Here is a 25354-nt window from a genome sequence, read left to right on the forward strand (position 1 = left end):
ATTTTAAAAAATTATAGTTTCCATGCCTTCGTGGTGGATCAATTTCCGTAGAAGTCTACCAAAATGACTTATTTTCATCCCTGGGAACCAACTGCAAGAGAGAAAATGAAAGGAATATCATATTCTTTCTATGTAGGCAGAGTGGACTTGAGTGCGGGTCAGAAACACTGATTTCAGTTTGTGCACTACAACTTGATGACTTGGGTGATGTTTGGCTTCTCAGAACTTTGGGAGATGAATTTGAAAAACAGATAATACCACACTATATAATTCAGAGGATTACCTCAGCTTACAAACAGCAAATGAGATGCAAATGTGAGACATAATTCATATTTCTAAGCAGTTGGAGCCCTGATATAGCACTGGGGTTATAGAGAAGTTGGGGAAAATGTCAACCCAGTGATGTCATACTCCTAGGCCAGGCCCTAAGATTTTTTGGAACCTGGCAGGCTGAGCACAATAGGGAAAGCCTCAGCACCCTGACTTGGCACAATGGCACCCTGAAGGCTCTTTGCTCACTCAATTCTTAGTAGCTCTCCTAAAGCACAGGGGTGTTTTCTTCCAGTTCTCTGCGTAGACTTTGCTATGCCTCTCCGCCCACTGCCTCATCCAGAGAAACACTCGTATCCACCACCGCTCCTCACTTTCCCTCACGCACGGATCTAGAAAGACGAGGAGAAGGCGCGGCGTAGGCTTTATATACTTTGCCAGCCAATGACCGCGCCGTCTCCTTTCCGGTCGGCGATCCGACCAATCCAAGAAGGCTGGTGCAATCTTCGGCTCTACTCGGCTCTTTTCGCTGATGCGGGCAGCTTGGGGGCCGCGGCAGCTAGAGAGACGCTTTCCTTTTTAATTTTTTTTCCATGTGTTCACTTCCGGGTCCGGCGTCGATCCGGATGCCCGAGGCAGAAGGATGTTTGACCTCCGGATAAGCGAGGCGCCGCTGTGCATTCATTCCCAGCTGCATCGGTGGCGACAGCAGAGGCTCGGGCGGCGACTCTCCGGCCAGCGGCGGCGGTAGGAGACACCAGCGGCAGTGCAAGGACCGAATCCGAGCAGCGCTGCGTTACCTCGCTCGCTCCTTCCCCCCTACCTCGCTCGCTCGCTCCCTGCGTGCTCGCTTTCCTCCTCCGGCCGCCGGCGGGTGTGATGTGCCGCCGTCGCTGCCCCCGCCGGCGCTGACTGACTGACTGGGGGCGCCGCCCGCGCCCGGGACCGACCCCGCTGCTCGCGGCCGCGCCTCTGAGGTAAAGCCCCCTGCGCGTTGGTGCTCGGCCGCCAGCCCCGGCCCGGTGGCTGCCTCGGCGCGGCCGCGGCGTCCTCCCTCCCGGATGGGGCTGGGGTCTCGGGCGGGGTGGGGTGGGGTGCGGCGGGGGCGGCGCCGCCGGCGCGGGTGTCGGGGGAGGGGTGGGCGAAGACCCGGGCGGGCGGCCAGGAGGCGTGGGCCGGAGGGGGCCGCGGTCGGAGGCTGAGGGCGCGGAGGGCTAGGGGGCAGCGGGGGCCGCGGGTGGCGGGCCGGGCTGGGTGCAAAAGTTGCCGGAGTGGTGCGGCGCGACTGGGACGGCGAGGGAGGTGGGCCAGCTGGCCCGGCGGGGGCTTCCTTAGAAGAGATTGGGAGGTGGGGAGTGTCGCCCACGGTGCTCCTTGACTGTGTCCCGACAATTCCCTTTGGAGTAGGGGCTTTGGGCAGGAAGGAGGCATGTATCGGCTGGGAGGAGGCGACAGGGGCCAGCGTTCAGTTCAGGGATAAACTTCCCGTTGGAGTGTTTAAGGGGTTGGGTGGGGGGACACAGGGATTTACCTGTTTCTTAGAGCTTTGACTCAGCTCAAAACTTAACTAAGACATTAGTCAAAGGTTAACATAATTACTCGGATGGTTACTCTCATGGTGCCGGTTTGTTTGTTTATCCCACAAGCAGGGGAAGTGACTCTGAGAGGCGTCGGGTCTCTTGGTCCATAGCCTCCACATTTCTTTTCAGCAGGACGAGGAGGGAGATGTGTGTCTGTTCGTGGGGTGGGAGTAGTTAGGCCTGTGTCATGGTCATTCCCCTTCTCCCACCTCATGTTTCAGGGAGGAAAAGTTCAGATGGGGGAGAGAGAGAGTGTGCCTGTGTGTGTGGGAGACAGCTACTGTTGATACACTGTGTGAATTACTTTTAACTCTTTTGTGGTAATCACCCAGGCTGCTCAGTGGCCCCTTTTAAATCTTCTGCTAAAATATCTACTTTAAATTAGAGGATTATATAAGTACTTATTTTTAATGAATTAAGAAAGTAAGTCATTATTTTAACTTTTGTAATTCTTCCGATTCAAATGACATTTGCCCACAGATATAAGAGATAGCAAACTATATCTAAGATGGGATATAAAATTAAAACTGTATACATTTTAAAGATGTTTCTTTTTAAAGATGTTTCTTCGAGGAGTATTGGCTTTCCCCATACATTTAGAAGAAAAACATTACAGGAATTGTGAGAATAATGTGGAATTAGAAAGATGTGAAACTAGAAATCATTTTTCGTCAAAAAAATCAGATCTGGTGTGTGACATTCTTAATAGCTTTCTTTTTTTTTTTTTGGAGATGTACTTAGTGTATTTTGTAATTATTTACAAACTTTGCTCCAGTTGTATCTTAAGATAAAATTATCTTATTTTGTATAGTTAACCTTTATAGTTGCACAGAAGATAAAAGATAAAAATTACATTTATGGGCATTGGAAGAAAGATGTTATCAAATACATTGTATGGCTTTGAGATACATTCTTAGCAGAATGTACAGACACTTCTGCTTTATGTGAACTTGCATTTCTGAATATGTATTAAGTAGAAGTAATTATTAGAATGGGGGACAGAAAGGTTAATTTTAATGTTATGAATGACATTTTTTGGGGGATCTTGAGAAACGATTATCTTTACTGATGATTTATTGTAGTCATCCACCCCTTCTGCCATTCATCAGCTTAAACATTAGTGCATTATGTAATTATTGACATTTTCATCATTAGATTTTGCAAGCATTTACAATATATTGACAAAATCTTCTGTACGTGAAAGGCATTTATTACTTCCTTGAAAATAAAGGACTGGGATTAGTGGAATCAAGGAATTAATTCAACCAGGACCACCTTTACTGTGTGGCAAGGATGGAACAGTGGGTAGAATATGAAGATGAATGAGACTCAGTACTGCCTTCAAGGGAGAAGCAGACATACACAGAGGTAATTCACAGATTCCTGTGGGTTTTGTTGGAGGTGTATTGGACGCATGGGGTGTGTGTGAGACACTAATTTTTGACTGGGAAATTTTGAATGAATGTAGAGCTGGTAACACTCCATCTGGGCCTTAACATAGTTTAATAGGCAAAATGGGGGCGGAGGGAGTGACGGTGGGGGTAGTTTCCTGGGTGAAGGGAACAGCCTGAGCAAAGGCATGTGATTGTGTTACAGGGCTTGTTGAACTGGACATAAGGCTGTTTTGCCAGGAGGTCTTTGTGGGAGAAGCTATGAAAGTAGCTGGAGATCAGGCCATGGAAGTCCAACTTGTATTTAAAGATGAGTCAGTTGGAGGCATGAAGGTCCAAATGTACGGAACCTGTGCTACAGTAGATAGGCAAGTAAGGATAGTAAGTTTAAGGAAACAAGTTATAACAAAATAGTCAATTTTCTATCATTGGCACTACTGAAGGAAAGCAGAAAAGTATATAATCCAAAACAATCTATACATAGTTTCGTTATATTTATTTATTTGCATTTTAATATGAGTGTGTATGGTAATCTAGTAATTGGTTATACATGAAATCAATCCAGACTGTAAAAATGTGACTCAAGAAGAGAAGCTCTCCAGTTACTTCTCTGTGTCTCCTCTGATCCATCCTGTAATCCCTCTATGCTGGGAGTAGACTTATTCTGGTATAGTTTATTGGTTCAGATGTTTTTCAGAATGGAAGAAGTGGTGGTTTTGTTCCAAAGGGCTTCCCAAAAGGATGTATCAAACTAAATAGAAGGAATGCTGAAGTATTAAATAACAAAATATAGGTCATTGAATAGTTACATTATTGTTAATAGTGAGATTTACTGTGGATGAAGTGAAATGTAAAGAGTGTATGTTTTCACAGAAAGTGGTTTTAATGAAGTAATAATAAAGGAATCTGTACGTGAAGAAAATTGACAGTAACAGAGGGATGATAATATGAGACACTTTCACAGTTCCGGATAAATGTGTGTGAAGTTTTTAAGTCATCTTAAATATTAGATGACCCTAAAATAATGTAACCCCACACTTAATCATTATCAAAGGAGTGCTTAGAAAAAAAAGTCAGTTTATAAGTGCATGTAGAATCATGTTACAGGGAAAATTGAAGGTTTTTTTCCTCCTAAATATTTCCCTCTTAGCTTCCTTAATTATTCCCCTCTTAGTATTCAAAAAGGACTTATAACTGAATTTGTGTTCCCTTCAACCTCCCAGTAACAACAATACCTCCTATAATTTATTAAGTGCATACTTTGATAAAGGCCATAAATGATACTATTAAGACAACTCTATGAGTTAGGTGGTGTAACCTCATTTTTGAAAGCAGGAAACAGTCTTCTGGAGTTTAAATGATGTGTTGAAGATATATCTTGGAAGTAGCAGAGTGAATGTTTGAATCAGTTTTTTTTTTTTCTGACTTCAAAGTCTTAATCCACCAGTGATCTATTTTTTCTTATTTTCCGTCTTCATCCTTTTTCTGATCTTTTCTCAAGCAGTTGGCAATTAGTGGTATTAATTGATAGTATGTGTCTGAGTGTTGGTTCTTTATGATGTAATTTCTTCAGAAGTGGCAGTTTTGAGGTATCTGTCTTTAATTGTGGGATTCTGTAGGTGCAGACAGTATGGTTCCGGTAATTTAAGGTACCTCAGAGCATCACCTTTTGCTGATCTGCAGGACAGAACTATGCTTGGATTCTTAATGTATAGAAATCAAGTGTGCATTCTCAATTAATGTGAAATGATTTTCAGGAGCATCTGAACTGCTCAGGAAATATGGAAGGAGAGATAAATGTAGAAATGTATAATTTTTAGTGACATAGTGGAGGCTGCTGTTAGACATTTTTTGTTTCTTTTTTTTAAGCTCTCTCTGAAAGCTGAGATTTAGCAACTATAAATGTTTGGGCTTCCCTTTGAAACCTAAGGAAAATATGTATTGATTTGTTCTTAGACCATAGTGATTGGTTATACTCTCTCCTGCCACTTAGTGCTTATCATCTTAGTTATAAGAAATCATTTTTAACAATGAATTGAAGTATTGGGGAGATAAGACATACTTTTTTGGTTGCTTTGTTTACTAATGATATGTTACATAGTTATAATTTATTGAAAATTTATGAGTATGTCCACATGGCTAAATCATGTCCACATTTTTCATAACTTTTCAACGGAATGAGATAAGATCTGATGATACTCTTTTTCTTAAATGCAAAGTTTAATGTTTTTTTCTCTAGGGTAGTAATGTGAGGTTGAAGTTGTATTCAAATTTATTACATTTATTTAGATCACTTTGTGTTACCTGGAAGTACTTTCTTTAGCTGATAGCTACATTTGGAAAAAAAGGGAAGAGAGTTTACCCTGTTACTCCGCCATTGTGTTCTTCATCAAAATGGAGGAAATTCATATAAAGTGCCAAGGACTATGTGATGCCTGCCACATAGTAGGCACTGTGTAAATCTTCTGTCCTTCATTTCAGAAGTTGCTGATAAGAATTTTAGAGGGTGGATTGGTGGGTAGATAAGCAAAGACTCTCAGGAACACCCTGTTACAGGAAAATGTCTCTTACCTGACCTCTGCTTAAGCCACTCGTGAGATTAAATGATAGTTTTCATTCTCTCTGTAGAATTTGCTGACTGATGCTTATGCTACATTGAGTGTAGCCTATTCTTTAGTTTGATCTTGGACTTTTATTCCCCCCAATTACTGTATACTTACCAAGAGACATGTGTGTTTGTACCCAACACACTGTTATGGCACTTGATGATGTAATCGCATAGTTTAATGAATTATTATTCAGTGAACTCCAAAGATAAAAAGGTGTTTGTATGAGAACCAGTTGGCTGCTTTGAAATCAAGTGAGTAGCCAAAATCAATTATGGTTGAAATAGATCAGGGTGAAATAATTTTAAATGATCAGGGAAAAAAAAACCCTAATAATCTAAAAAAATCTGCAATAATATTAGTTTTCACATGTTTGTAAAATGTCTTTCTGTGTTTAAGAAACAGAAACTGGAAATCACAGGTGTTGTTTTATGGGGAGTGGTTTTTGCAAGAAAAATGAAATAGAACTCTCATCAATAGACCCACACTTGAAGAAAAGGCCATACCTCTGTATTATAAGATTGTCTTGTGAATGGACATTTTTGTTTTAGTTGTAATAAAATGTATAGAGTTTGTAGATGTTGAGAAATGATTTCCTTTTTAGGCTAACTTCAGAACCGTTGATTAATTGTAATGTATTAAAGAAGTTGTCTGCTTCTAAAACATCATCTTTCCTAGTTTACGCTACTGCTTAGAGATTTATTTAATAGCATCCTCTTTAAGGAAAAAAAAAAAAAAAAAAAGATGATTCTGGTTTTCCCAGAGGTTCATTCCTTAGAGTGAATTGTTTAATTGTCTAGTCAGGTGATCAATCTATGGTTCTCACATATTTCCCAATATGGTCCCTAATCTGATTTCATAAGCTACCTTTCAACTTTTATGTACGTCAGGGTTGGAGGGGTAAGCCTTCTTATAGTTCCAACATCTCCTCCATCCAAGTAGGAATGCGGAGGTAGAGGAGATTGTTCTTTGGAAGAGGAAATGTGTCACCCTTGATATATACGGGAGCACTTGAGCCTCCTGTCTCACCTAGCTCAGTCCAAGTGGAAAGGAGAACTTTCAGTTGAAGGAGCAGGAAGTCCAGGTTGGAGAAGGAGCGATATATGTGGTATGCTATGTATTTTGGTGTAACCACATTGCTTGCTGAATTACAGTAGATGCTGAAATGGCACATTGAAGTATGAAGGTAGGGTGGGTGGCTCCAAGCTAGTACTTGAGGGCTCTGGCCTTCCTCTCTGTGATATTCTTGGCTCTCTGTCTTCTGTGTGTTGGAGTCATCCTAAGGCCAGCAGCAAGATCACATCTAGACAGGCATTGGCCCGAGGAAGGAATGGATCTCTCTCTCTCTTTTTCTGTCTCTGTCTCTGGAAAAGCAAATAAATCTTTTGCATAAGCCTACCAACATACTTTTCTCTTCATATCTTATTGACCAGAATTAGGTCACATGTATGTCCTAACTAGTTATCTCAAGGAAAGTAAAGTTATCATGGTTGGTTTCTACTAATCAGGAGATACCTTCTGCAATTGGTGTTGGGATCACATTTTTCTGAGTTAGATGGAAGAGGGAGGATATTTTTAAAAAATTGTGGGAAGGAAGAATTTGGGGGATATGGATGTAAGAGAGATGATCAATAGTGACCGCTATATCTACCTGTTTTGAAGCGATTCTCATGCTTCAGTGTCCCAAGTAGCTGGGATTACAGGCGCATGCCACCGCACCCAGCTAATTTTTGTATTTTTAGTATAGATGGGGTTTCTCCATGCTGGCCAGTCTGGTCTCGAACTCCTGGCCTCAAGTGATCTGCCTGCCTTGGCCTCCCAATGTGCTGGGCTTATAGGCGTGAGTCACCGTGGCTGGCCAGTTACTTTTTTTTGTTGTTGTTGAGATGGAGTTTTACTCTTGTCTCCCGGGCTGGCATGCAATGGTGTGATCTCGGCTCATTGCAACCTCTGCCTCTTGGGTTCAAGTGATTCTCCTGCCTTAGCCTCCTGAGTAGCTGGGATTACAGGCACTCACCACCTTTCCTGGCTAATTGCTGTATTTTTAGTAGAGATGGGGTTTCACCATGTTGGCCAGGCTGGTCTTGAGCTCCTGACCTCAGGTGATCCTCCTGCCTCCGTCTCCCAAAGTGCTGGATTACAGGTGTGAGCCACCGCGCCTGGCTGGGTCTGAATATTTTAGGAGCTAAAAACCCTACTTTATTTTTTCATTGGCTAACTTTGAGTCAATAAAATAGGTGGTTAAGTTGAAAGATTATATTTTTTTCCATGAAACTCATGAAGCTATTTAATTTTAAATTAAAAATGTGTTCCTATAAACTCATTTAAAATTTTCTTCTGCATTGTTGCTTTCCTTCCTCACCATAAAGTTGCCCATAGCTTTGATTTCATTGATTACTTTGCTTGTCATGTCTGGGGAGAATAAGTGAATTGAGGAAATGGGAGTTTCTTGGTCAGAAGGATTTATTTTGAATCCTGGAATACCAGTGAGATTGGAGGAAAGGATGGTTTTTACGTATTTCGAGAGCAGCAAAGTTGGTGAGGGAGTGGGGAGAAGGAAAGAACCATAGAATTTTAGAATTAAAGTGAATCATAGGAAGATTGAAATGCTCAAGTCACACTCCTGGTTAGTAGAACTCTTATCCTAATTACTAGTGTAATACTGTTTCTAAGTAAGAATTAGGAGGCCATAATAATCTTGTCTGCTTTGCAGTTTTGCTCAGGACTATGGGCTACCACTGTAAATCAGTCAGCTAATCACCTTTAGTACAGATACCTGTGTTCTTAGGCTTTGGAAAAATTTAACCAGAAGTTTTCTTTCTTTTTTCCAGTAAAAGAAGTAAATAGACAAAGTTTTTCAGTTTGCCTCAAGCAGTCAACAACAATGACACCATCACACAGAAAGACAGACAGACAGACACACACCCACACACACCCACACACACACAATAATCTTAAACCTAGCCTGCTTAAATGAAAATACAAAAGCAGACTATTTGGGACAATTTATTATTTTATTTTCAAGAAAATGATCTTAAACATTTCTTTACTGTCAATATATGTAAATGAAAGGAATATATATGTGCATATATGCTATACATATATACATATGTACCTATATGTATGGGTTGTAAGTATGTGGAGTAAACCCATCCATCTTCTGGAAGAATATTTATGTTAATGACAGTTGCTTATATATGGTGAGATTTAGGATGATTTTTATTTTTATACTTCATATACTTCTCTATATTGTTTGGGTTTTCAGCTATCACTGTGCATTATTTCTACCATCAGAAAAAACAGTAATTTTTTTTTTTTTTTTTGAGGAGAGTAGAATCTTGGGGTGGGATGTGTTTACTACCAGTTTAGATTTTAAGATGTAACTTTGCTTTCCTTGTATATTACCATGAATAAAGTGTGCCTCAAATGTATTGATACTTTGCAGTTTTATGTTTAAAATTGGATTTATTAAAATTACTTATCTTAAAGTTTTAAGTTGAAATTGGCCATATAATATCTTCTGGTACAAATATATGTTATAAAATTAGTGGACTTCTGAATATTTTGAAATTATTGTGTTATCTATTTTTTAAATTTGTTTGGTTTGACTTCAGGTGGTATACTAGGCCGTGTATTAGACTGTGATTTATTAGAGTTAAAATTATATTCAGAATTTCCTTTAGTAAAAAGGGAAGTGAAAATGTTTTTTTTTCTTTACACCCAGTCTGTGTCATGTTTATTTTCTATTTCTGTAAAATACTTATTTTATATTCTAGCAATGAATACTTTCAAGTGGCAGGCAAATATATTAGGTAATCAGGACAGAAGAGAGAAAATTTCTGGTATTCTGTAAGTCTTAGTGTGTGCAAATTTATGACTATAGGACCTTTTAATAAAATTCTAATTTGGAGTACAACAATAGTCTAGTATCGTTTTGGAGATGAAACTAGTAGGTGTCAGTTGTAGATGACATTGAAAAAAAGTGTTTATAGATGCATAATTTTTACAAAACATTATTTTCTTTTCTACATTTATTTTAGGGAATCTGACAACAGTCCGACTTTCCCTACTTCAAAAATGTAAATCTTTAAGTCTTAAAGATGTGAAATCTTGTGATGCCAGTTTTTATTTAAAAAAAAGGATCTTTACTGAGCACTTTTTCTGTCATATGAGTATCAGGATATGTTGTAGCTGATGTGTCTTTATATAATTGAGATTCTGCAAATGTTTGTAGTTAATAAAGTATTGAAATATAATCAACTCCTTAAGATAATTGTTTTGAGTATTTTCTGATATCTGTTGAAAGTTGATAAGTAGAATAATGCATATTGTATATTTGCTTATTATTGTATGCTTTGCTGTTTACCTTAATACCCTGCTAATGAAGGTGGTTTTTTGAAGACTGAAAAGAAATCCTGAACATTTGGGAATGAGAATATCCAATAAGCTAAAATTAATTTTACTCTACACACTTGTTTACAAATTTCCAGTTGAAAATTAGTAATTTTTCTTCTGTGATAGAGTAAATGAAAGAAGTAAAATGGGCAATTTTAAAGAGAGTTCCTGCAGTCCTTGCTATGGGGCTGGGAATGCTAACATTTAACTAAATAGATGAGAGGAGGGAAGGGTTTGTGGAGAAAGTTTTTACTAGTGGTTCTTGGCCCGACTTCATATTACAGTTTTCTTGGCAGCTTAAAAAAAAAGACAGATGTTGGGATCCTACCCATGCTAATTTATATTCCATAAATAATCAGTAGGGCCCGGAAAGGGCTAGGGCATTGATATATTTTAGGATTTCTACAGACGATTCCAGTGTGTTGCAGGGTTGAAAAAAAACTAATTTCTCCTTCGTTTTACACTCTCCTCTTAGCCCTTTAAAAAAATGACTTCCTTTTATTTTCCCACTGTCTTTTTAAAATTTGGAAGGAGATATGAAGATGACACAGAAGAAAATGCAAAGAAAATATTAGCAAGAGAATCAAGTTAAAGTAGCTTCATACAGTTAGTTGTTCCTCAGTAATTGGTTCCAGGACCCCTCACGGCTACCAAAATCCAAGGATGAGCTGGGCGCTGTGGCTCACCCCAGCACTTTGGGAGGCAGAGGCAGGCGGATCACGAGGTCGTGATATTGAGACCATCTGGCTAACATGGTGAAACCTTTTCTCTACTAAAAGTATAGAAAATTAGCCGGGTGTAGTGGCACATGCCTGTAGTCCCAGCTACTTGGGAGGCTGAGGCAGGAGAATCGCTTGAACCTGGGAGGTAGAGGTTGCAGTGAGGCGAGATCGCACCATTGTACTCCAGCCTAGGTGACAGAGCAAGACTCTGTCTCAAAAACAAAACAAAACAAAAAATTTCCAAGGATGTGGTCAAGTACCTATATAAAATGGCACAGTATTTGCCTGTAACCTTTGACACTTTCCCCTGTACTTTAGGTTATTCCTAGATTACTTGTAATACCTAATACAATGTAAATGCTGTGTAAATAGTTGTTATGAAGTATTGTTTAGGGAATAATGGTTAAAAAAAAAGTCTGTACATGTTTAGTACAGATGCTTTTTTTTTCCTGAATATCTCAATCTGAGGTTGGTTGAATCCAAGGATGCATAGATAACAAGGGTCAATTGTACTTAGCATCCTTAGTAAGGCCCCTATATTCATTGCTCATTAGCAGTCTTTGATAAGTATAATGCCAAAGTTAGATAATTTCTAAAGCTTGGAAAGTTTGTTACGGGGAAATTTATCAAAAATAAATTAAGGCATCAATTCAGTTGTTTCTGGAAATCTTAGGAGACCTAAGTGATATCTTTAAAGTTATTACAAATTATAAGAGGGCAAGAAGTGTTACTAATAAAGTTATTCATTTTAGGTTATATTTACTATATTTACAATGTCATTGAGTTGTATTTTTTATGGAACATCAGGATAGAAGGGACTTCAAAGATTATTTAGTATAACTGTACTTCTACTGCTTTATTCTTTTTTATACCGCTGTTGATGAGGAACGGTCTCTGTTTTTTCCTGTTCAGTGAAAATATTTTACCTTAGTTATAGTATATTGTGTTTATTGCATATAGATTATATTGTTTATATTGCATATAGTTTGGAAATATATACACGTAAATACACTGTGATAATAGGGTTTTATAGGGTTATTGCATCTCGATATCTGGGACAAAATTAGGGTCCTTTCAGTGACTGACTTGATACTGCTTCCTGGGTCAGGAACACCCTCAGCAGTTACAGTGTTTTTTCTGTGACAAAATGAGAGCAAGCCATTTTAGGATGAGTTCAATATATTCAATTCAATGAACATTTTTTGTGTGGTGGCAAAATTGGATTTGGCAGTTCTATAAATTGCAAGGGTTAGATTTCTAAAAACTGCCCTGATAGGAAGGGGAATGTGGTACAGAAATTTAGCACTGGGTAGGGTTTAGAGGACATGTTGTGTGAACCAGTAGGAGACTTTTGGAATTATTCTGGATTCACCAAAATACCACAATAAAATTGGTACATGATAAAGAGTAATGAGTACCGTTCTATAGGACCATAATTCCTTTTCAACAGTTTTAACATCCACAGCATTCTGAAAACCAAAACTTTTTCTGTTTGGCACAAATTGATTTTTTCACAAAATCTGTTCGGAACTGTTCTCTTTATTTCATATATTTAAAGGTTTCATTGTGGAAATAGCAAATGTTTGATTATAGTGTGCTGTCCCAGGCTTCTCTGTACTATCCCAGCCTTCTCTAGAGGTGTTGTTAAATATATAGTGTATACCCACTGTATCACCTGTCAAAAATCTCCAGACATTCTGAATTCTAAGACATGTTTGACTGCCAGAATGTTGGAAAACGAGCTATGGACCTGCATCAGCCCCTTAATAGAAACTACTCCATATCTTACTTCTCTGAGGTGGAGTTTCAGTAAGATGCTAGTAAATTTCTTCTGCCTTTTTTCTTGTAAATATATAAATGCAAAATGGCATTTTATTTGAATCTGTGTTAGTTTCTTTAACAGTTGTTGAAAGCTCTCCTGGGTTTTTGACACTAAGTTATTAACTCTGGTCACTGTAGTCCCAGAAGCGTTGTGTAATTAGGATGCTTGAGATGGAAAATGTTTTGGGTAACTTTGGCATAACTGAGTATTCATCAAACACTCTTTTTAGTCCTTGGGGTTACATAATTTTACCTTTGCACATGATAACTTCATGCCAAAGCGCCTACAGGCAGCCCTCTCTTTTACATATCTTGGCTTCCTTTTTTAATAATAGAAAGAAGCAGGGGTGTGGTTGCAATGCCTCTGTTTTAGTTTCCTTAAACTTCCTTAATTTGTTTTTAAGACTTCATTTCAAATATATTTATATCTGCTTTGGCTTATTCTTATTTTTTGCCTCCAGTTCCTTTTCTCATACTTTCTGGTTCTTCTCGGTTCTTTTCCTCTTTCTCCTCCTCCCCCACTGTAATATAATATTCCTCAAGAAGAAAAACTTACAGTTATGGTATTCTGTATCAGAAAAATTTTCTGCCTCCCAGAAAGGTGACAAATAAATCTGCATATTTTAGTATTATAGTTCCCTAAAGAGGACTTTTGTTTTAAGGGAATGGTTATTGTACCTCTTGTGCAGAGGTAGTGTTCTGTGTACGTGGTCTCTTTGCTTTCTTTCCATCCTTAAACACTGAAGGATAATGGGAGGGGGAGCACTAGCGTTGTATGCATTTTAAGCTATGTTTTCAAGTTCAACAAGATAACAGGCACTCTCTAGATCCTAATGGGAGCATGTGAAACTTATAGGTAGCCATTCTTCTCCACCTCAAGAATAAGGTTTAAAATTTACACAGTTAGGTTATATGCACTGGCTTTGTGCTCGGAAAGCACTATAATTCTATTGTCGTTTGTATCATATTTCCTTTTGTTGCTTGCTTAAACTATGTGATGTCAGGTGGGTTGTCTTGTTTGCCATTTGTATTTCCTGCCTTTAGTACATAATAGGTCTTTAATGATCACTTATTTGTTGAATGGATTGTTTCTTTTTTTTTTTTTTTAAAATCAGGGAGAATGTTAACATGGGAGAACCTTGATTAAATGCCTTGCAAGGTACCAAGCTTATCCTACAGCAGTTGTTTGCATTTTTTTTTTTTTTTGAGACGAAGTCTTACTCTGTCACCCGGGTTGGAGTGCAGTGGTGCAATCTCGGCTCACTACGGCCTCGTCTCTGGGTTCAAGCACTTCTCCTGCCTCAGCCTCCCAAGTATCCGGGATTATAGGCTTGTTCCACCATGCCCAGCTAGTTTTTGTATTTTCACCATATTGACCAGGCTTGGTCTTAACTTCATGACCTGAAGCGATCTGCCCACCTCAGCCTCCCAAAGTGTTGGGATTACAGGCGTGAGCCGCCACGCCTGGCAGTTTGCATTGTTACAGTTGTATGAGACAATCTCAAACACATAAACTGTTTCCAATTTAAATAAAATAAACACAAGCATCTGACTTAGCTGCTCAAGCTTAAAAGTAGAAATACTGGCCGGGCGCGGTGGCTCACGCCTGTAATCCCAGCACTTTGGAAGGCTGAGGCGGGTGGATCATGAGGTCAGGAGATCGAGACCTCCTGGCTAACATGGTGAAACTCAGTCTCTACTAATAATACAAAAAAAAAATTAGTCGGGCGTGGTGGCGGGCGCCTGTAGTCCCAGCTACTCGGGAGGCTGAGGCAGGAGAATGGCGTGAACCCGGGAGTCGGAGCTTGCGGTGATCCAAGATCGTGCCACTGCACTATAGCCTGGGCGACAGAGCAAGACTCCGTCTCAAAAAAAAAAAAAAATGTAGAAATACTTTACAGAAATATTTTTAAATTTATTTTTAGAGATAGGGTCTCACTCCATTGCCAAGGCTGGAGTGCAGTGGGATAATCATGGCTCACTGCAGCCTCAAACTCCTGGGCTCAGGTGATACTCCCACCTCAGCCCCCAAAGTTGCCAGGACTACAAGCATACGCCACCATGCCTGACAATATTTTATTTATTTATTATTATTTTTTTGTAGACACAGGTTCTTGGTATATTGCCCAGGCTGGTCTTGAACTGGCCTCATGTGATCCTCCCACTCTGGCCTCCCAAGGTATTGGGATGACAGCCATGAGCCACCAGCCTAGAAATACATTTTTTTTTTTTTTAAATGGCAGAAGTTAAAATTAAATGTATTATTGGGTGGCCAGAACGTTTGGTTAGAGGAAATATTCTTTTTTTTTTTTTTTTTTTTTTTTTAGCATTTCAATTACTTATGATTTTAAGATATTTTTATATTAGTTTTTCTCTCTAAAATTCACTCTGCCAATATTCAAAACACAGAACAGTTCTATCACCCCTTAAAATTCCCCTTGCAGTCAACTTCTCCCACTCCTAGCAGCCACTGATTTGTTTTCTCTTTCTATGATTTTGCTTTTTCTAGAATATCATATAACTTGAATCATGTGTTATATAACCTTTTGATTCTGGCTTCTTTCACTTTGCAGAATGCATTTGAGAATCATCTATATTGTAGTGAGTGTCAGTGGTTTCTTTTTACTGCTGAGCAATATTCCATTGTATGGATATACCTCACCTCGTTTATCTATTTGCCCATTAAGAAATGTTTCATTCATGTACAGGATTGTGTGTGTGTGTGTCTATGAACATAATTTTTTTTTTCCTTGAGTAAGATGCTAAAGTTGGGATTGTTGGGTCATATGGCAAGTGTGTGTTTAACTTTATAAGAAACTGCCAAACTATTTTTCAAAGTGGCAGTACCATTTTCATTCCCACTGGTGATATAGAAGAGTTCTAGTAGTAAGCAGTTCTAAAATTTAAGTTGGCTGTATTGAATCACTTTGGTTTGTTAGCTTGATTGCACACCAGCAATACTGGTATAGTAATATCCTGAATGTGATATTTTTATTGCTGTAGATCTGTCATTTAGAAATACTGATTTACGGGAGCCTCATTTTTGAATGAATGCAATCTTCATTGTGTTCTGGAACTATTGTTTCTTGTTCAAGTAATATAGTCCTGATCTCTATAAGAAAAACTAGGCTTTTAAAGCCTTGTGTTCATATTGGGGTTTAAGGTACCTTTGGGTCAATTCTCTGTCTCTGTCTTAAGGCTTTCATAGTTTGGGGGAAGAAGTCTCTTGATTTAGCTGGGCAGAAGGAAATCCTGTCTTCAGAGAAGTAGTAGTACTTTCAGCTTGTTTCTATCATCTGTTGCACGTTTCATTCTAGAATTTTGAAGTTAACTTATTTATAATTTACAATCAGTTATACTAAGTCTGTTCTGTGAGGAGAGTTGACATATACTTACCCAAACATCATTACCCTTAAATGAGCCTTTTAAATTTGTAGCCTTTGCATATACTAGGCTGTGTATTAGTAGTTATATATTTTTATACTTTGGAAAATTATCACTGTAGTTGAGAAGAATGAATATAACTTTGTTATGAGAACCATGTGTGATACAACCACTGACTTTTCTGGATGTACTTTCTCATTTAGTTAGCATTATAGGGAATGATCTGATAGATAAATAGCATAGCCTTTTACCAAAATACATTTTATTTTAGTTTTTTTTTTTTTTTTTTTTTTAATGGCAAACTTTACAAAGTAGTACTGTTTTCTCTGTGTTTTCTGAACATATTCAAATCTTGTTAGTTTAGGGCTCTCATTCTGAACCTCAGCTATAAAGTGCTGTTTTGAAGAGATATCTATAAACCTATTGATGAGGATAAAGTTGGTTGTCTACCTTGTTCTCAGTCATAATTTTACTAGTCACTTCAGTTTTCTGTTTTAATTTGTATTCTATTATAAACTTATTAGAGTTACTTAAAAATGAAAGTATCTGACTCAAGTGGAATTTAGAGGCTTTTATTGTTTAATGAAGAGAATACGCATTTGTGACCTCCTTTAGTGAATTTCTTTTTCTTCTGGCTCATGGCTTTGTTTTGAAGAGTTGAAATTCCCGTGTAAATGACCTTTGATTTGTGGAGAGTTATTCCACCTGTAATATCTCTTAGAGCTATAAATTGCCTGCCTGCCCATAGCTTTCTCTTTCCTCCTTTATTTGAAAAAGTGATGATCGTATAAATTAACATTCTTAAATTTCTAAGAGGTTGTTCAGTCATTTATTCATTTATTCACTTATTTATTTAAGAAACTTTTAATCGGTGTTGACTAGTATGTGTTATAATAGATATTAGGGAGACAGAATTGAATAAAATGACTCTTTTCCTTGAGGACATCAGATTAACAAATGGAGTATCTTAATGTTAAAGAGTGAAAACGTCCCATATCTTTCCTCTAAATTGGTAGTGAGATGCGGAGGTTTGATCAGATTCAGTTTCAATTGTTTTTTCTTCCATTGGGAAGATCAAAGGTTGTCATTCTTTTTGGAACGTTAGCAGTCATTGATGATTCTTGCCTAGTCCATTAATTTACTAAGAGTTGTGTAATGGTTATAATTTAGTTGTCATTTCTTATTCATTTATTAGCTAGAGTACTTTTAAAGAGAAAATCCCCCTCACCAATTAGAATTTATTCTCATTATTCAGAGATTCCATATTTGTAAATTTACTTGCTTTAACCCTAAACTCAGTAGTCCCAGTCATTCACGGACATGTGCATACCCAGAGTGGCAAAAATTTTAAGTCACCCAATGCGCATGTTCCCAGTTGAGGTTGAATAAGGTGATTCTCCGCTTTCTGATGAAAAGCTTGCTTTTTGCAAGCTATTTATTACCTTTTTCCTGGTGATTTCACTGTTTAAAATGGCCCCCAAGCGTAGGGCTGATGTGCTGCTGCCTAGTGGTCCTAAGTGCAAGAGAGATGTGATAAGCCTTATGGAAAAAATTCCTGTGTTAAATAAGCTGAGTTCAGGCATGAGTATAATGCTGTTGGCTGTTAGTGCAATGTTAATGAATCAGAGATGTATATTAAATAAGGTGTCTTGAAAGAGAAACATACAAAAAACAAAACTATATATTGATTGGTTGATGAAAGTCTTGTGACCAGAGGCTGGCAGAACATAACTCTGTATTTATCTTGGAAGCAGTGGTTCAGTATTTGAAGTGACTTTATAAAACATAACTGCTGAAAAATCAGCTGTTTTTTGGTTTTCCTGAGATAAAAAAAATTCTTTTAAATCAGTATTAAAACTGTACTATAGAAAGTTATGGGTAATGGAATTAGATAGATGATTAAGAGTCCTGATGAGATCTTTTTGAGGGCAAGTTCATCACTGTATTTCTAGCACCTAGACCTGTACCTATGCTGTACCTATGTCTGGTACATGGTAAATACTCAGTAAATATTTATTGAATGAAAATAAGCATCCCAAAATTTCCTTAATGGCTTGCAGTTTAAATTTGATAGCATTGTTAGGATTAGGGTTTGCAGTGAAATTTCTGATTGTAGATAGTGCGATGACCTGCCCACAGAGGTTGGTGTGGTGAATATTTCGGTATTATAAATTTAGCATGACCTTGGCTTGATTTTTGATTCTTGTCATTCTTAAAGATGAAGGTGCTCTTTGCTTTTCTGGACTTATGTATAATAAATACTTAGGAGACCGTGTATTTTCAAATTAGATATTTCTGCTGGGTGCGGTAGCTCATACTTATATGAGCACATTGGGAGACGAAGGCAGGTGGATTGCATGAGCTCAGAAGTTTGAAACCAGCCTGGGCAACATGGCAAAACCCTGTCTCTACAAAAAATACAAAAATTAGCCTGGTGTGTGGCATGCACCTGTAGTCCCAGCTATTTTGAGATGTGTTCGAGCCACTTCACTCCAGCCTGGGTGACAAAGTGAGACCGTGTCTCAAAAAAAGAATAAATAAATAATAATTATAAATAATAATTATAAATAAATAAAAATTAAATATTTCCTCCCCTTCCAACTCTTGAGACATATGGGCTATGATAAAGGGTATTACAAATGGGAGTGTAAATTCACTTGTGAAATTGAGAATAGAAGGCATAAAAGACATTTTGAGGATCTATGAAATGGTCATATTGTAGTTACTGGAGAACAGTGAGATCTGAATAGACTATTAATTAGACTTCCAGTAATATTTATACCTAGGACACTTAAATTTTAATAAGGTTTCTCATTTAATAATTGACTTAATGGTAACTGATTATAATATAGTATGTTTTGATGATACTCCTGTGCCGTAATAACAGTAGCTTTTAAACTGTAGAAATACTTTTTGATTACTGACCCAATGATACATGTACATTCATTTAAAGCTTACAAATCTTGTTAAACACGACTTATCCTTATTACATATGTGCACTCCATTTTCTTTCCTCTTTGGTACTATTTTATTAAAAAAAACTGTTGTCTGAGACTCATTGTATTGATTAAGTGGCCCACTAATGGGCCCTGATCCACAGTTTGGAGAACATTGTTCAAACAAAACTAGGTGATAATTTTTGAAAGCTAGAAATTCCTGGGTCTTAATAGGAATGTACAAAGACATCACTGAAATCAAGTTTCAAAAATATAAAGTGTTGTAGATGATAGTTACTAAATCTTTCTGGGATAAAAAAAGTCTCTGTAGTATGTAATTATAGAAAGTGGTCTCCATTTTTGACATTACAGTTAATGATTTAGCTTTTAAAAATAAGTGTTTTTTCTTTTCTTAGACAACCACAGTTGAGCTAATGCCAGAAACCAGTAACTGGGACACTTGCTGCTAATAGAAGCATGTGATGTAACGGCTAGCCATCACATCACAAATATCTTTACTGATTTAAATTTTGGAGAAGGCTGAAGACATGTATTGTAATATAATTTTTATAAAGACTGAATAAAGCATTTGAAACACTGAGTCATTTCATATACTAAATTTGGAGTTTTTCATTTGAGATAACAAAGCTGTGGGAAATCAATGCTATGACAAGTAACATTTGACTATAAAATTTGATTTTTAAATTTCCATTTGTTGTAAATTTATACTTGTAAACAATATTGAATAACATGCTAAACATGAAAAGATACCTATAGGAACTTTCAGTGCTTCATATTGATATGTTCTTAGACTACTTTCTCTGTTTTATCTAGTTTGCAGTCTTAAGGAGGTCATTTGGCTTTGTCAAGTCCTAAATTATTGGGGCATGCGGATAAGAGAATCTGATTTTCTGTTCTATGTTTTGTAGATTCATCAGTGGTTATCAAATTAGAAGTATTCCAGCAACCTACATTTCTATTCATATAATCAGATTATGTCTAATGTTTTCTGTATTTAGCAGCTCATTTTTATCTTTGTTAGTAGATATTACTATATCAAAATTATAATTGTTTGTGAAAGCAAATAAATTATATTCATTTATGCTCAAAAATAATTTTAAAAAGCATTATTTTGAAGAATTCCTGTCTTTTTAATATAGATATTTAAATAAGTTAGTAAACTGAGAATAATTACAGTCTTGAATAGAAGCCATAAATATTTTATTACCATTTATTCACACATGTGGCTTTATGCTACATTAAATCTTTGTTATTTTTAGTAGTAGATGGATTAAGGTTTCAGTTAACGAGGCAAAATCTCTTGTAAAAATTAAAATATAAAGCAGTATAAGTAACTATGTTACAAAAAATTGTAAGCTGGATATTTCTGTGAATCTTCTCTCAGTAGTTTATATTTTAATGGGTGACTAATTTTTAAGTTTTCAAGATGCATTTTTCCATTCTCTTCCTTGTAATTTTTAAATCTAAAGCTTCTGTGAGGGAAATTTTCAGTTTTTGCCATTGACTGCATCTGCAGGTATAATACAATACTAAGATTATTCGTAGATCTTTTTAGTAACTGGTATAATTTTAATGTATGCTCTGAATTTTGTAGCTAATTCTATTTCTAATCATATTTTTGTTTTTGCCCGACTACTAGAAAGTGCAAAAAATACATTTGCTTTGAATGGGTAATGAAACTCATGGTATATTATTAGTATTATATAGTTTTATTTCTAAGATTTTACTTCTCTGCTGATTTCTTTATGTAAATCTTTTCTTCATCCTTTTTGTAGTGCATATATTACAAACTGCCCTAAATAAATTTTTATAACAAAGTTGGCTTTTAAATAAAGTGCCGATATTACTTAAGTTTTTAGGATAGATTGCTTCTAAGAATATATTTATAAAGCAATTCAGTGGGAAAATAACAGTATTCTCTTCAGTGGTTCTTAACTTTTTTTTTAAAGATCATATAATCTTTTGATATCAAATCTGTTGAAAACTATGGATTTTCTCTTTAGAAAATTCTCAGGAAGTCTATGGAATTCAGGTTAAGAACTCCGCAGCTGTCTCCACTATTATTGATGGAGTCTGTTTTCATTAAAAGTAAGCAAGCAAAACCAAAACTGATTTGTAGAGGCACTTAATACTTTGCACTGTTAATTTTTTTGAAATATTCTTTTCAAATTTGACAGTGCTTTTTAGCTATCTTTAGGATGCAAGTTACTCATTTGTTGATAGTAGAATTGATAGATTAAATTAATGCCCGTATATGGAAAAGAAATATAAGCAGTAGTCTCTTGCCTCTTATTTCTAGTCTTTGAATTTTTCAGTAGATAGAACCACTTTTAGTTATTTCAGTTTTAAATGCTTCAGGTGGTTACTTTTATGAATTTTAAATAATAAGCATATACTTTTCTCTTTCATACTATGGCAAATTTTTGTATTTTAATTCTCCACTAAGAATGAAATTTTAGCTCACATACTCCCACTTTCTCTTGTGTCTTTAAATGTTTGGGTAGTTATTAAGTTTACTTCATCTGTTACTTACCATTGATACTTGAAATAATGTTCTTACATCTCTATTTCTTGTTCTAGTAAATTTTTAGGTTATCTCTTAACTCCATACTTTGCAGGATGCGGACATTCTTGCCCTCTCCTTCCTTTTACCTTACCTGTTCCCCTTTAACAGCTGAGCTTCTGTCAGTTTCAATTGTAGCATTATTTAACACTGTCAAAGTTGGTTAAATTTATATTTTTATATGACTTTTATCTTGCATTTTTTCTTTTTGCTAAGGTTGAATTTAAAAGCTGAAAATCAGTTATCTATCTTGCAGTATTATGACAAGCTTTTGAATCAAGTAGTATGATAGAGTTGCTTTGCTTTCCTTTTTAACATTCTGCAGCCCCTTTTGGCCCCAGCTCAGGAAAATTTTCTTTTATGATTTCTTTTTTAAAATTTTCTCTGTCCTCCTTGTTAATTTTTATTATAAGTTGGAAGTTGGAGATATTGGATTGTTTCCATCTTTTTTTCTTTATTTTTTAATGTCTTTATATTTTTGTTTTAAATATTAGGATTATTCCCCCACTTTGTTCTTGTTTATTCCATTTAATGCAGCATTATTTTCTTATTATATTTGTGAGTTAATTGTACTTCTCAAAAGCTCTTAGGGGCTAATTGTTTCAATTTTTGCTGCTGTTTTTAAAGTTCTCCTCTGTTCTTCAAATGATCTGCTTCCCCAAGAGGTATTTTTCTTTTTTTTTTAATTTGTTTTTTTTTTTTTTTTTTTTTTTTTTTTGGAAAGCGTGTTTTTTGTACTGTTAGCTTTCCTGATGTATCTAGTGGTACTTGATTGTCAGTTTATATTTGTGATTGAGGGACTAGGCCAGTATTTCTGGGTAAATGGTTTAGGTTTCTTTTGCTGTTCTGTTTGCTCTGCTGTTTTTTTTCTTCATAAATTTCTTGGGATCCTGTACACGGATGGGACTTATTGACCAGAAATGTTTAGAGATAGAAAGAACTCATTTATTCATTTACAATATGAATTAACTGTCCTAGGTGCCAGGCAGTGTGCTAGGTTCAGGGATCATGAAGTTACATATACTAGAGCCCTTGTCATCAAATAACAACAGGCAATTATAAAACTGCATATAATATAAGAATATCCTTAGAAATTTCCAAGTCTAATCCTTCTATTTTATAATTATTAAAATGAGCTTAGACAGATTTAAGTGTCTTGCTCAATGCTATACAACTAAATAGGAGCTAAATGGGATTCTAGGAGTACTTTTGTTGAATTCTGTGCTCTTTATAATAGTACTTAGTCTAGCAAGCAGCATTAAAGAGGTCTGGAAGCAGCTATCAAGGATCCCAAGACTTGGGAGAATTGGTGTGTTGGAGCAGGATACAAAGCTTGGGACTTAGGTATAAGAGAAGGTTATGTATGCTACCTTATATAATACTCAATCTTAGAAAATCAGAGCTAGAGATTTTTCTTGAGGGCTTGAAGAAATAAGCAGCCATTTTGGAGAAGCCCACATGGCAAACTATAGGCAGCTTCTAGAAACTGTAGGTAACCTCTAGAAACTGAGGGTGGCCTCCATCTGACAGCCAGCAAAAAGCTGGGGGCTCTCAGTTATACACTGCAAGCATATGAATTCTGCCCACAGTCTGAAGGAGCTTGGAAGAGGATTTTTTCCCCACTTGAACCTCCAGATGAGAAAGTATCCTAGCCAATACCTTGAATACAGCCTGAGCAGATCACTTAGCTAAGCTGTGCCCAGGCTTTGATCCACAGAGACTGCAAGATAATAAGTTTGTGTTGTTTTAAACCTCTAAGTTTTTAATAAGTTGTAACACAGTAATAGAAAACTAATAAACTTGGTCATGTCCAAGTGTGTTGTGTTGTTCAGCATAGTACCATTATATAATAAACACAATGCTTTCTCATCTAATTTGAGAACAAATAACACTCCATTGTGCATTAAAAGCGCGACAGTGAAAGTCCACTTTCTCTATTGGTTTTGACATGATCCATATGCATTGGTAATAAAAAAAATAAGTACGATGTAGTGGTAGGTTATGTGTGTGGCACTACTGTCAAGTTATAACTATGCCACTGCTATCATTCTCTGAGCAGCAGTGCGAAGTGATAAGAGCACCACATTATAGTCTCTGTCACAACTATTCAGCTCTGCTCTTGTAGCACAAAAGCATCCATAACATGTAAAAAAATTAGCATGGATTCCTATACCATTTTATTTATGAAGACTAAACTTGGATTTCTTATCATTATCGCATGTTATAAAATATTATTCTTCTTATAATCCCCCCCACAACTATGTAAAAATGTAAAGACTATTCTTAGGTCCAAGGTTCTATAAAAATAGGGAAATAGCTTGCAGGCTGTAGTTTCATGACTCCTGGTATAGACAAACATGGAGGCAATTCTAATACTGCTTGAGGGGTGCTATCATAGGGAAAATACTATAACATACTAAGACTCTTACTAAGAAAATATTTTAATTAAAATTCTAATTTGTTAAAAGTATATTTGAAAAGTAAAAAAAATACGTTATTACAAGTTTATGAACACTTACCTGAATGTACTAAACTAGATGGAATAAAATAGGAAATGGCTTAGTTTCTCCCTAACCACTATTGTCATCTATATATTTTGATTATTTTCGCTTCCCGACTCATGAATGATATCCTAGTCCGTTTTCACTGATTTCTTGTTATGTATCTTTATAAGAATAGTTCTGTTTTCTCAATGGATTACTTTTCAGATATCAAAATGACCTGTTCAAATTTTGATGTTCAATTTTAAGCTAACTCATCACTCTGTCTGCCTCTCCCTTCCTCCTAGTTTCAGACTTGGCACTTGACTCTGGATCCTCTATCGAGGAAGGGAAGTAGGTGTTATTTCTTCATTCTTCTTTCTTCCATTCTCCTATTCATTAGCTGCCCCTTGCTCCTCTAAGGTTCTTGTAGGGTGAAGGAATAGGAAAGGGAAAAGGCAAAAGTCCTTTATGTGCTTTTAAATGCTTCTATTGTGGAACAGTTTTGGTTCTCCAGAGTCTTCATATGGACCTCTTATGTAAAATGAACCAACCCACCTACACATATTTCTATACATAAGTATTTATATGCATGCACAAGCATTAAAAGCTTTGGAGCATACACATTGAATGAAAAGTAATGATTCTCTCTGACAAGGGGAGGTGGGATGGAGGACAAGGGGTATGGATATCCCAAGGGATATTTTTACTTCATTGTAATATTGGAATTCTTATTACATGTAGCATGCATTTTTTTGGTATTTGATTAATTGAACATAAATGAAAAGCTTTATATTGAAAATAACATGAAAATTTGCCAAAAGAAAATTACTTCCTTCTAAATTGAAAAAGTACAGAAGGGATTGTTTTAAAAAAAACTTCTTAAAGCTAGATAGGAGGAATTAGTTCTAGTTTTCCGTTCCACTATAGGGTGACTATAGTTAACGGTAATGCGTAGTTTCAAATAGTTAGAAGGAGTATATTGAATGTTCCCAACACAAAGAAATCATAAATGTTTGAGATGATGCCTATGCTAATTACTCTGATGTGATCACTTTATAGTATGTGTATTGAAACATCACCATGTACCCCATAAATATGTACCATTATATGTCAAAACTTCTAAAATAAAATATTAAGTTCATCATCTATTTAAAAAGTGGCATAAAAAAAGAAATAATGGGC

General features: G+C 36.5%; 1 protein-coding gene across 44 annotated transcripts in view; it reads left to right on the forward strand.

The window, feature by feature from the left end:
* Positions 1-871: 871 nt before the first annotated feature.
* Positions 872-25354, forward strand: part of CSNK1G3 (casein kinase 1 gamma 3) — a 103596-nt gene continuing 79113 nt past the window's right edge. For 22 of the 44 annotated variants that reach the window (XM_028849153.2, XM_028849157.2, XM_028849160.2 and 19 more), the window contains exon 1: positions 872-1247. The gene's annotated coding sequence lies outside the window, so the exon portion shown is untranslated. 44 annotated transcript variants of the gene reach the window in all.

The sequence above is a fragment of the Macaca mulatta genome, chromosome 6, assembly GCF_049350105.2.
Source record: "Macaca mulatta isolate MMU2019108-1 chromosome 6, T2T-MMU8v2.0, whole genome shotgun sequence".
In the NCBI taxonomy this organism is placed as follows: domain Eukaryota; kingdom Metazoa; phylum Chordata; class Mammalia; order Primates; family Cercopithecidae; genus Macaca; species Macaca mulatta.